This window comes from Periophthalmus magnuspinnatus, chromosome 3, assembly GCF_009829125.3.
Source record: "Periophthalmus magnuspinnatus isolate fPerMag1 chromosome 3, fPerMag1.2.pri, whole genome shotgun sequence".
Lineage (NCBI taxonomy): Eukaryota > Metazoa > Chordata > Actinopteri > Gobiiformes > Gobiidae > Periophthalmus > Periophthalmus magnuspinnatus.
This window is the reverse complement of record NC_047128.1, coordinates 31,064,446-31,078,321: the sequence shown is the minus strand read 5'-3', so window position 1 is coordinate 31,078,321 and position 13,876 is coordinate 31,064,446. Positions and strand designations below refer to the sequence as shown.

Genomic DNA, 13,876 nt, shown 5'->3' with positions numbered 1-13,876 from the left:
CCAGCCTCACGCTTGGTTAGCGAGGACTAGAGAGCGGGGATGACAGGCTGAGTCCTCCCCACACACACAGCCTCATTTCTGGGTGGCTGCGAGGGCAGAGCAGCTCTCCGGCTCAGTCATCCAGGACAGGACGGCTGTGGGGACCATAGAGACAAGTTCCTGCTTCCTTCATGAGACTTCTGCACTAATCATGTTTGGAATAAAAGCTCCACTTTACTATTTGCCTGGTAAGCTTTTATTCACCATGTAAAATGTGCCGGTTTTTGCTTTACATTTTTGTGTGTGTTACTTATGTGTTTCCTGTTTGTATCTCAAAGTGCACAAGCGGTTTGTGGTTAGCTTGAGAGTGCATCTGAGGAGACACTTGTCTTTGTGCTGCTGGTCCTGAGGTTGGAACCTGAGCTTTGAGCTGGTAATGATGTGTGACAGCAGTGCTCAACGTTTCACTAAGCTTCCAGCATGCCATGCACAGAGGGAGACAGGTAAACAGGACAGATCGGGACAGCGGAGGTAGCAGTACGGCTTTGTATATGGGACAGGCTACCATCTCCTATCAAACACTTGGCTTTGTGGCATTTTGCTCTTTTGATTTTGATGTGTTTTAGTGTGTGAGAGAGAGAGAGAGCTCTTAGCGGCGTGAGGTTACTTACTGCAGGTCGGAGCTTAAGTGCGTCTCATGGCTCACTGGGCACTGATTGTAAGAGGACAGCCAGGAGAAGCAACTGAAAGAATGACTGACAGACAAGGAACAAGCACAGGGAAAATTCACAAATGGGATTTATATTATGTGTTGCTTTCCTGTGTATTAGCTGCACATGTCTGTCCGCTTATAGCTGTTGTGTTCAGTGAGTACACTCCAGCGACACTTAACAGGGATAAATAATTCAGGTGCTTCAGTCAGTAGGCAGAATGTCAGAATGTACAGTCAGGCCAGAGCTGACCCCACTTTAGTTTTGCCCCTCACATTCTGCTCTCAAAACCCACAGCTCTAGACCTTTAACTGCCTCCTGCACAGCCTGCCAACTGGGTCTTTAAAGACTCTCTTTTCCTTGGCAGCATTTCAAAATAAGCTTGTTGGCATCATGTCCATTCATATTTGATCATAGGATTTTCAGTGTATTTCCAATATTGCTCTATATGTGTTTTCAAGCTAATTTACTCCCAAAGTACTTACACCACATTAAAGTTGATAAGTTAAATTTTCTTTCCTAATGCTGACCCATAATGTGACATCTGTAGCTGTCAGCAAATAGAACAGCAGAAAGCAGAAAGTGCAGGTAAAAAACAACAACATATTTTTAACATAACAGCGTTTGCCCACAATATACCACTAAACTATAATGAGGATAATTGCACATATGTTTATCAAGTGCAAAAGGGTAACGTTGACATTAACCCTGCTGAACCCTTTTTCTGTTGCCTACCATCAAGTGCATGGACTCCTCTTTGTCCAAAGCAGCTGCTGATAAATAATGACTTCTTTTAAGGTTGGGGTTTTGACATGCTGTAGTTCTGGTCAAGGTTAGGCCAAGTGTCTCTAAAGTGAATAGAATAATAAGTGTGGGACTAGCTTTCAGCACAGTGCCCTGGTCCTCTGCAGGAGAGCCACACAGACTGGAGGTTGGTGCTCAAAGCTGCATGTGTGTCTGTGTGTGTGTACTTGTCTGTGCCTCTTTCACTATTTCTGTATGTGTGTGTTGTGTGTGTGTACGTGTGTGCCTCTTTCACTATCTCTCTGTGTGTGTGTTGTGTGTGTGTCGGCACCGCGGGTCGCTTCTTCCCTTCCCCTCTCCCATTCAGCCGCTGAATGAGCCCCTGCCTGCGTTCTCGTCTTAACCACCGTTGCCTAGGAGACCAAGTCAGACACATGCTAGTTCTCCATGATTATTTGACAACAAAAAGGTTTGGGTTAAATAAAGAGCAGTGGGTTTGGGGGGAGTTGAAAGAAATGGATTATGTTAAGAATATCAGGGCAGGGACGCAGAGATAAAGGTGATGAGAAGGAGCACTTGAACTTCAGTTATATTTTCATCAGTTTGAGGGGGGTAAAGAAGGAGCAAAAGGTATCAAAACCCAAAGTTAGTCATGAGCAAAACAATATTGACCTTTCATTTAGTTTTCCAATAGTATATTTCACCTTTCCTTTCAGTCCTTTAACGCTCTTCTCTAACCCACCCTCTAATTTTCTTGAGTCATTTAAACCTATTTACAAATGTAGTTTCTCTTCTTTCCTGGTATGAAAATATTAGTAGCAATGTGAGAAATTATGATAATAAACTGCATTTCTTTGCAATTTTGGCATAAAACTGAACCGGGATTCATGTTGAATCATCTTGACAACTTAAGAATCAAGTCAAAGAGGATTACTGGTTCTTATTGTGTGCCAATAGTCTCTCTGAAAGATGCATGTGGAGCTACATTTGTATGAGTTGTAAAAGACACATAGGACAATATGTGCTTCAAATAGTATTCCATGGCTCGTTCATTGTATGCAATGGTCAGTTTGAAACTGTATTTTTATTGATATTTGAGTTGACTAAAGGTAAGTTTTCAGCGACAAGCCATTAAAGAAAGAGTGGCAAAAAGCACATAGACCTTATAATCAATAGGCCTTATTACAGGTATAGCTCTGAGAGTGAGGACCAATCATTGGTTATTACCACTCAGAGCACAGAAGAATAGAGTAAGTGTAGGAAAATGATGTATCCATTTGCTCTTGTGAGGAACCATTAGACCACCCTGGAAACCAGCCTCACTCTGAGACCGGGCTGAGGCGGTCGCACTGCATGTACAGATAATGTGTGCAGTGGCCCGATCATTATATCCAATTAAGTACAATATTTCTCTCTGCCCCTCACTGGTTAAGACCATCTCCCTGGATCAATTCCTCTAAATCTTCCTGCTGCATCTTCCTCTCTTTTGATGTGCTGTAAGTGTCACCTCTCACTGCTGTGCCCTTCCCCCCTCTGTGCTCTTATCCCACTCTATCATTGTAACCATTTATCTGTTTTACCCCTCCTTCACTGCTCCGGCTCTCCATCCCTCCATCCCTCCCACTCCATGACAGCTCTGTCATTAGATGCCAGTAGCAGCCGTAAAGCAGTCACGATGATGGACTGCCAGCTCCCTCACTCCTCTCCCTTGTAGTGCTATACCCTGCTATAATAAAAGCCCCGTGTCGCTCTGTGTGGCATGCGTCCCGGGCCGGGCCACAGGTGCCGCTGCCCTGGTCATGGCCGTAAAGGTCGTAAAGGTCAGGCGAGGCGCGTCAGACTGGCTGCCCCCGTTAGTCTGCTCATAAACCCAGAGCTGTTAAACCTCCACCCCGCACACCTGTGGTCACTAGTCTGCCCTGGATCAAAGCCACTGGCAACAACCTCCCAAAATACACACACATATTTCTGTGATTACTGTTATGACAAAGTTAATTGAATGCAATTTTTAGTCTCTTAACACAACATAAATAATAATAGTCTACAACCAGGAAAACACAGTCAGAGTCAATAGTTTCATATTTCAAAATGACACGTTTTAAATGACAACATGACTTTTAAAGCTCTTAAATAATAACACGTGTATTATATTGAAGAGTATTGTGTGAATAATGACATGAAAGACAACAGAGTGGAATGTTTTGGTATATCACTTTAATACATCACCTGGACGATTACTATAATTAAATCTCAAATGCATAATAAATAATTCTCACACAGAGATAATGTTAAAATATATATGTGGTACATCCGTGTACTGTAGTTAGACTATTAGTGCTTTTGTGTGTGTTCAAATGCACCATATGACAGGTGCACAAGGTAATGGAGACCTGAGGTTGTGTAACATACAGCTCTGACTTATGAAATGGGATGACGTGTCCTCTCTTCTTAAAGGATGTTTTCTTTTATGAGAGGTAATGCTCCATGTATGCGCTGTCTGTTTTTGCATAGTCAAAATGCTTGTATGTTAAATGTCCTTGCTGCGACACCATCCTGCTTAATTTGCCATCCTTGTCAAACATCATGACAGACACTCACCTCTGGCTCTTTGCAGGATGACATGGTGAACTTAGGTGAACCCCATTTGGAGCCGGGGCAAAGATCATGTGGTTAACCATGTGTGTGTTTGTGCCAGCTTATGCATGTTGTCACCTCTCTGCTGAAACACTAGCCCGGCAGCAGAAATAGCGGGCTCTAATTGCCTTCATCTTCCTTTGCCTTCCTCTAATCAAATTAGACTACAGAGAATCCTAATTAAACCCTGCCTGCATCTCGTGGCACTGGGTTCAAATACATGTGCATATTTTGCTCGTCGCCGCAGACCGACACTCACAGCATGTATTAGTTTACACTCCTGGCTCCTCAAACAGCACTGATTGGTTTATGCAGTGCCCATGAGCTGACCATGCATTAAGAATAGGCACGGGATATAATTAAGCGCTCCTTGAGATTGTTTTTCTCATTTATTAGATGTAATAAGATGATGAGAAAGGGCCAGTTATGTTTTTGTGTAGCGTTTATGTGATGTCTTTAAGGTGGAATGCTTGTATTGATTCTGGCCCGAGGGAGCGACATGTCTGCTCAAACAGGGCATCTACAGAAGTGTTGAAACAGCAGCCACTCAGGCTTTATGTTGTACACAGCATAATGTGTAATATGATGCATGTGTGCTGACTAAATAGAACAAGCTGACAATGGTACCACACTCTACTATCCACTTATGCATTATGAATTAGCTAAGAGTAATGGTTGCTTGCTGCTACTCTTGAAGCCTGATTATAACTCTTTTTTTTGTTTTTGTTTTAAATTTGGGTATTGATTGTGTTATAGAAAGCTTGTTCCACATGCTCACAACATCAGGCAGTCATGTAGTACACCGATGCACTGGCAATGACGCCACTAGACCCTCTTTCTTTTTCAGCTTTAGGTTCAGTACCATTGTGCCCACTTCCTTCCTGACAAAGCACCTGCTCGAAACTTATATGAGCAAAGGTATTTAGTGTGGTTTTGAGTGCTCATAAACGTTTTAAAACAAATATTCTTAACAACTTTCCATTTACACAGACAATGGTATTGATTGTATGTGTTTCTGGGCCTTTAAAAATGGCACATTTATTACAAGCAGAGAATAAGCATGAAAAAGGAGAGAGATGGGGTTAGTCAGAGGCTGGGTAATCCTCACACACTTCAGTGGATAATTACGACTGTGACGAAGATTTGTGAGAAAGAGGAGGAAATACTGAGTGTTGTATCACCTTTAGAGCGAGTAAGGATTAATGCATTTTTGTATCCCAGAGCATAGTATCTTGATGCATATTCCAGGTATATCATACTCTGTTAATTTAGTGGTAGGTGGGGGGACCCTTTTAAGCTGATAGCTTTTCATTAGTCAATAGGATTTCAGAGCTAAGCCCTCAAAGCAACCCCTTCATGTAAGACAGAAAATCAACAAAATGGAATTTGCTCATCTTCAATCCTCTCTCCTTTAGTTTGTTAAGCATTTGTGATCTCAATATTGGCATTCACTACTAGAACAATCTATTTTTCCCCTTTGTTATAAGGATGTGCTGCTATTGCTGCTGCATGTGATAGTAGAGTCGTTCAGAATATATTTTCTGATGCCAGTTTAATTTATATTTACTTTAATAAAAATCTATTAATAGCATCGCAGTGGTTTAGTTTTCTTTAGTGTGTGATAACCTCTGCATCTTAATAAGAAGAATTCATCAAGGAGCATTAGCAGGTCTCTTGTTTTCAATTATGCCTGTTAAGGATTTCAACAGGGTGAATGAATGGCTCACCTCTGCACACTTTGTTCAGATGATTGTGGTTGGTGTGTGCACGCTTATTTTTCATGTGCAGTTGTGTGACACAGGAAGTGAAAATGAATCATGGAAGACAGATTAGGGGAATGATGAGAGCTCATCACATCTGGTAAAAAGACTGGAGATGACTTCAGGCAAGGTCTCCCTCATTTACACACACTATTTCTCTGTTTCCCTCTCCTGCCTCTGTCTACAACTGCTCTCTATTCATCACCGTGCATTATACAGACAGTTTGGCACTCGGATAATGATTACTGACTTGGTCGAAAGCTTCTTATTAAAATCTGTGTCACAAGGCTAATTTGTGTATGTTGGGAAGGACAGCAGAGAAGCTCGGTTATATAAAATGGGATGGTTGTGTATGGAGTTTCTTATTTTATGAAAAGTCTCCCATTTGTTTTTTGATCCATATTGGAAATGTTGTACAGTGTGGGCTACGATTAGATAAGATTACAAACTTAACTTGGTTATTCCTTTCCTTGCTTGTATTTGCTAGAATTTTAGTAGTTGTTATGATCAAAAGAATTATCAAGGAACTATTGATTGAAGCTTTGCTGCCTCTGGAGTATTCACTAGAGCCTGGGGCTTATGGGCAATGTGGAATGTGTCAGTGAAAATGTGGTGAAGTCCAGGAAGCAGAGGATGGGCAAAAGAGGCAAAAGAGTCTTAAGGGAAATTATTTATGAATGCACTGATATAGTTGCTCTTTAAGGAATTTTTAATAACAATAGTAATTATAATAACATAATATGTACAGCTTAAACAACGAGGAGCAGTGTTACACTGTTTAATGCATTGACACGGAGTCTAGAACACCCCGACATGCAGCGGAGTGGTGTTACTCCACAGAGTGTGTTAAAATGCACTGCTCTGAGTTGTTTAATCTGCTTATACCATGGTCCCACAAACTGAAAATAGTTCACTTTTGATTCTAACAACCTTTTAGCCATCCATGGATGTTCAAGGCATTATTTCTGTTTTAGTTGAAGCTAGTCCCTCGTAACAGTAGTTCATTTGTTTACTCGTTACTATGGTGATGCTCACAGCACAGTGATATAAAACAGTGATTAACTGTTGCTGGAAATACCTGCAAGGTTATATAAAAATAATACACAACAGTTTGCATTACAATTCTCACAGACCATTGAATAATAATACTAATATCATACAAATCTGAATAATGAAAGTAAAGAAGAATGCTTGAATGAAGTAAAAATGTACCAGCTTTATGGATGTGCAATTGTTTTTGGATTATGTTTTAGATAACTCTTCCAAAGATATGATAAATACGTGAAGAAAAGGGGGCATATGGATGGATATCTCTGGAAAATATGACTTAATCACTATGGACAACAGCATCTTCACCTCCATCTGGGATTATGGCATCACAGAATCTGAAAACCATCAATATCGGCGAAGGATGGATGAGGAGGAGCAAATCTGGGGAGGGCCAGCCAGCTGAATCCTGGTGGGGAGCGCAGAAGTAAGCTGGCAGTGGGCAGGCGGGCATATGGAGGACAGGTTGGCACTTTGACTACAACTGCAGAGTGCACCTGCCGACAGGGCCCAATCTGGCAACAAGAAGGGAGGCAGAGAGCACGTCCTTACAGTAATGTGTGTGGCCTCGACTGAGCGTCTATGGGCCCTGAAAGATTTGGGATATTAATGAGGAGTCTAAGTGTACGAGACAACTGCGGCCTTTTACACTGGAGGTACACAGCGCTCTTAGTAGTCATGACTGTACAGACACTGCTGTTTAACTTGCCCTTAGTCTAAAACAAACACATGCTTGGTTACTGTTTGCATAAATCTAACAGTCAGATAATTTGAGTGTGGGTTACTGCTGCTAGAGGAACAGCCTTTATAATTAAGATAACATCCAAAGCTCTCACTACACGCGCTACAACACACCCCCTAATTGGCTGCAACTGTTTTGCTGCTAACTAGCTGCTAATTAGATCAGTGTATTCCCTTCACTTCCTCCCTCTTTTCCTATTATTTGCAGCAAACAAAACACTTTAAGGATTTCAGTGGGAGTGTAGACTTCTATCACAAAGGGGAATCTTTCAGCGATTGTAAGATTAATACTTCAACTTTTTATTTTAACTAACTATCAAACTATTACAGCATAATCAGTCATTTTATGTTCATCCTAAATTAGATAACAAAGATTAGGCACTGACAGGTGAGATTTATGGCATATTAGTGGCACGCATTTCAGTGTAAATATGTGATGGCTAGAGTAAAGGCTGCTATTAACATTACTTATATTATTTGTATTTGCAAGTCAAGATTTTCATTACAGATTCTGGCTGTTAATAGTAAGGCAGATGCAGGAGTCAAAGGCCATTGCCCTTGTTAAGTCGCTGTCGCAAAAGGTTTGTAACACCCCACTGGAGCCCATCTGTATCTTTGCACACAGACTGTATCGATCCTCACTGTGAAATGAAAGCTTTTAAAATCAATCCTATTTGCTATGTTCAATAGTTTAACAAGTACAGATTCCTTCCCCGGTGCTCCCATCCCTCTTGCTCGACTGTGCTGTAGGTGGATATCGAAAGGCCAGTGACTGTGTGCCCCGGATTTAGCCTTGGCTCTGGACACGAGTCTTGGGGCTTGGGTGTTTTTCCTCTGATCTGCCTCTCCTCTTTCATCATGAACACCGCGGAGAGCGAGGCAGACGGATACAGAACGGTTTAAAGGCTGGCAGCAACACCATGGCCTTGAGGTGTTATCTGTGCCTCTCACTGTGCAGCAGAGAGGAGTGATTTCAGTGGGAGCCTGCATCTCGTTTCCCTTCCCGCGGTGGACCAGGCTAGTTAGCAGATGGTCATGTTACCACCAAAAATCAAAATCAACGGAGTCAAAATTGCTCGTGTTCATTTCTTGTGCCCCAGGTGAGACCTCATGCTCTCACAGGCTTCATGCAGTCGTACATTTTGGAGGCATACACAGTCACTGACATGCATCGCCTTCTCCTGGCTGGCTTTAAACACTTACCATCTGCAAGCGGGTAGAGTGTGGAGAGAAGTGTGAAGTGTGCGCTTGACTCCAAGAAGCTGTTTCTAATGTTCATAGCCATAGCTTATGTTGCTTGTAAATGTAAAGATTGTTATTGACACCAAGCCCCAGTCTTCACAAAGCCACTTGTCCACAGTCCACAGTGGGTGATTCAAGAATAGGCTGACGGGGCTGAAAAGCAGGCTGAATTGGCAATTAGAGGTAAAGGGAAGCTGGGGAGTATGTGCTAACAGGGAGGAGGAGACGGCATGTTCATCTGCAGATGAAGCCCAAATCCCTTCTTTCTCCCTCCCTCTTTCTGCTGGTGCCTGTTAGGAGCTGAGATGAGAGAGTCTGCTTTGTGATATCTTCTTTTTGTGTCGTGTGTTTCAAGGATCGTCATAGTCTGCAGCTTATTTTGAGTATACAGAATATCATTTAGGTTCTTTCATCCACATAATTTAATTTTATAATAACGATAGAACATTTTAATGATTTCATTGTAAATTTGCATTAAAGTCTGGTGGCCACGTTCATTTTTTTCTTGTCACATAACATGTTCTCTACATAACTCAATATTGATAAATTATGTATTTTTAATAGACAACGGAAAGTCAAGTTTCTTTACACGGTTTGCAGTTCCTCAGAATCTTCTTTTCTTCCTGGCCAGACCATGCACCTGTTATTGCAGCCATGTTGACCACGGGGCTCACAGCAGTGGTGGTGGATGGTGCTTTATATGGAGTGAAGTGGCATATGTTACATGTATATGTCTATGTAACACATAGACTTACACTCTAGTGTCTCAGTCGTGTTAATAGCACACCACTAACCGCCCACACTGCCTTTGGCTGTGAATGAGATGAGTCATGTGAGGATGCTCTTCTCATCTCACTGAGCACATATGTCCTTCTTAGATGTACTAAACACTGCAGATATTGTTCTGGTCATGCTTGGAGGCCTTGGCGCCTGTTGTAAAATTAAGAAGTAAACAGTGCACTCATGAACCCATGCTGCTCTTTAGGCTGGGTTGAGTCTCACAGAATCCTTGATGTGTGCGCACGAGCGATGATGAGTTTAATGCAGTCTGCCTGTGTCCCCGACGTGACCATCACATTAATATAGTACTAATATAAGAGTCTGTCAGCTGCATGCTAATCACTGCCCCACACATTCTCTGGCTTATGAAGTGTACAGAAAAAACCTGAGACAGCCACATTTGAAAACCTCAGTGACGGGGTTTGCTCCTGAACCTGTTGACTCTTTTATCACTGTGGCTGTGGATTATTTAGTATGAGCCGACACCACAGGCAGCACAATCCTATGACAATAGACATTATGCAGCTGAGCCAAACACAAGCCGTAAACACATTGCCCCAGCCATTTGAGTGCGTGTTCACACTCTTGTGGCTGCACTGCTAAGCATAATTTAACTTGAATGCTTGTAAGGCCTTGACATTTCGTCCCCCTGAACAAAGGCTTCCCACCCCTTGCTCTCACTCGACCAATACAGGCACATCTCAGGCTGGCTGCTTTAACAAGGCCTCTTCAAAGCTGCTCAGTGCTTGTGCCAGCAGGCTCCACAGCACAGCAGAGGGAGGGGCGTCCACAGTGGACTGAAAGAACGGGGAGGGGTGGAGAGGTGTGCTAGCATGACCACTATTAATGGCCTAATAATCTATTTGGGTGTTTTGGCAATTGTGAAAACGGTGAGGAGAAAAGAGGGTTGGGAAAAGGGGTTGTCAGCATGTCATAGCTGTTTAAAATTGGAAAAGAGAGAGGCCTTTGTTTGTCGGGCTAAATGCTGTAAATAACATCAGAGACTGCGGCTAAATGGAAATCAATGCAATTACCCTATTAGCATGGGCTTGGGCTCACCCCGCAGCTCTCTCTCCATTCTGTTTTTCATACATATTGACCATTGTAGCATGTGATTGAAAAAAAACAACAACTATTTAGCAGTAATCCTCAATTTTGGACAGTACTCCTACTTTGTTAATTGCACTGTGTTTATAATTACATTGTTTAGATTAGCATAGCTCCTTAATCACTTTAATTTAAATACTCATTGTTGTCGAAGATTATGTCATAAAAAGTCTAAATTATAATTTGAAAACTAATTAGTTTGGCAGCTGAGAACCATCTGTTTGAATGAATCTATATGAATGGGGGTGTGGTTAAACGTTAACCTGTTCTTTAAATTGTAACAGGGCTGTGTATTGTCACGAACATCACAAGAACAATATCATTTTAATGTTATCATTTGGACAGACAGTAGAGTATCTGGCAAACGCATTGTAATTAAGGAGTCATCAGACTTTTTTATAGATATCCTTTGCTCAAAAATAAAAATTTGCTCTGCCAGCTGTATTGACTTTAAATACAGGCTGGACACAAGCAAAAGAAAGTGCAAATTGTATGTGGTGATTATTGACACTGACAGCTCAGAGAAAGCCACATATAGAATATATAGAAGCATGTACAATTATGTCATAGCAGCCAGGTGGATAGGTGGAACACATTTGAATAATGTGAGGAATGATGTAACAGTGGGCATTTAAATGTCTGAACTTCCATTTGAGTAATTCATTTATGTATTTATCGAGTGTGAACATCACACATGGAGAAGTATACCTGTCTGTGAAGTATATATCTGTCTGTTTTTCAGCACAAATGCAAAAGCAAAAGGCGTGAGAGACACATTCTAAGTAGTGTGCCCGTGCCTGGTTTTCCAGATCAATGATATGTGGCTGTGTGATCGATGTGAGGGCTTAGCAGAGTGGAGAAAGCTAATGGGCAGGTCAGTGGCTCAGACACATCCTGGCTCCCCTGGCCTATTACCACCATGTCTGTTAATATTCCCTGCTAACACGCCTCGTTGCTAACACACATGCATACATAGGCACATTAGCAGAGAGCAACACTATCAGGCCTACACACATCTCTGATATTCAATATGTTTATGTATCGTGTACCTTTTCTGGGGGCCATTGTCCTCCCTGTTTTCTAGTGAGGCTCTGTGTCTTTGCCATATGGTAATTCTCAGGTATCTACACAAATACAGCAGTGCAGATAAGTAGCATATTTATAGCAGTGTAAATATAGAAGAAAGCAACAAGAAAACACAACACTGCATTTATAACTCTTTGTTTAACCAGCAAAGAAAATCAAACATTGGGATAACATTCAAACTATTTCACACAAAAAGATTCCTTGTGCAGGAATTTACCCCGTTACCTTTTTGTCATGAGGCCCGCGCATCAACTGCTGAGCCACTGAGCTGTGAGCAGAAGGTTTAAGCCAGGTTTGGGACAGCAGCCATGGCAATTGTAGAATTTGTCTTAAGGTTAAGGTACAATGTATTTACACTACATTTACTTTAAAAGTTAAATGTTACAGGGTTTTCATTATGTGCAGAATCTTCAATATCTCTTTCAATATTAGAATATCTGCTAATGGGTGTACTGTATAGTGTATAGAGTATCTGTTTATATCTAGAGAAAAAGAAAGGTGGCTTTATTCATGTGTCATTCACTCCATTTAGCACTTCATGCATACAGCCGTGCACATGTTGTCTAATAAGACTGGCATGTAATAATCAGATAAATTCAAATGAGAACCGCTGCTCTCCTCCTCAGCCCTGCTACACGGCTGTGTCTCCAGTGGCTGATAGATTGTAATGAATGTAACAGCACCGAGATTCTTCAAAAGCCTCTCAAAAGCTTAAGCTCCTTTATTAAATTAAGCTAACGATGCTTAAGGCCAGGTCCGCTGCTCAGAGAGACGAGGAGAAATGGGGTCTGGAGAATGGCAGAGACAGTAAAGGGATAATCATTGTCAGTAATAAAATGTATTCAAACATTCAACATCAGTGACAAACAAGCTTGTTTCACTAGACTTTATTTGTCATTTAGACAATTAGTTCAACACCCCCAAGGCCATGTGTTAATGACACTAATTGCTGAAGTTGGGGTAAGCAGCAATACAAACATTTGTGGACATAATGGATTAGCTACTCACTGGACCCTGAGCTTTACTGTTTAAAACATAACATGAAATTTATATTTTCTTCTGATCTGTTTGGATGACATTGGACCTTAAACATGGTACAGTCTCACAGTGTGGCTGTCATATGTTGATGTGTGTTGTGTGTCAGTAACAAAACAATAACATTATTTGGGTTATTAGCTATTTGTTTCTTATAAGCTCTTAAACTGATAATTGATTTGTAAAAATGTTTGCATGATCTAACAAATGATGTGTGTGTGTGTGTGTGCGTGCATGTGTGCATGCGTGTGTGCGTGCCGGGGTGTGTGTGTGTGTGTGGTGCTGTGTCCTGGGGGGAGGCGTGTACCGGCAGCAGGCAGATCAAAGGCTGTATCTCGGTGCTGCATGGTTAGGCCGTATCCCATGTCTACCTGCTCCCTCTCACTTTCTGTCGCAGGTCAAGTAGAGGTGACAGATACACTATCACTTGGATGAAAGACAAGATGCACAGGGTTCACTACAAACAGCACACACATGCCTCTGCCTTCAGTCTTAGATAAGCAGACAAAGTTTATACACAAAGCAGATGCATAACATTAATGTGTGAATTAGAACAAGGCATGCAGCTTTATAGACTTTACACCACCATGGTTTAGAATGGGCTTCATCCCACTTCCTCCTCATCTGATACCTTTGTAATCCTGATTTTCATTGTTGGCTTTGAGAGAATACCCTGTCTTTGGTGCACACTTGCAGCCTTTTGATTTTACAGTGTGTGCAGTGGCTGGGATCTAATCCACAGTAAAACCATTGATAATCCATGCATAGGATGGGGCTGTGAGCTCAGTCTCCTTGTTGTGAATGTGGCTGTCCTCTTGTGGAGGTTTGATGGAACTGCCGCTCGTTTGTACAGCAGCTTATTCCACTAAATGAGTAGGATATAAAATAGTGTGTGGTCAAATGTAACCCAAAATAACTTAACACAACACATTTCCACTCATACCTTAGTCAACTAAAGGAACTGACAAATGAGTGTTTAACGGGTCAGCACAGCCACTTTGTAAATGGATG

General features: G+C 41.7%; 1 protein-coding gene across 1 annotated transcript in view; it reads left to right on the top strand.

Annotated features, from left to right (window-relative positions):
* Window positions 1-13,876, top strand: part of LOC117389874 (cytochrome c oxidase subunit 4 isoform 1, mitochondrial) — a 223,807-nt gene that overhangs the window by 177,516 nt on the left and 32,415 nt on the right. The gene's annotated exons all lie outside the window — the stretch shown is intronic.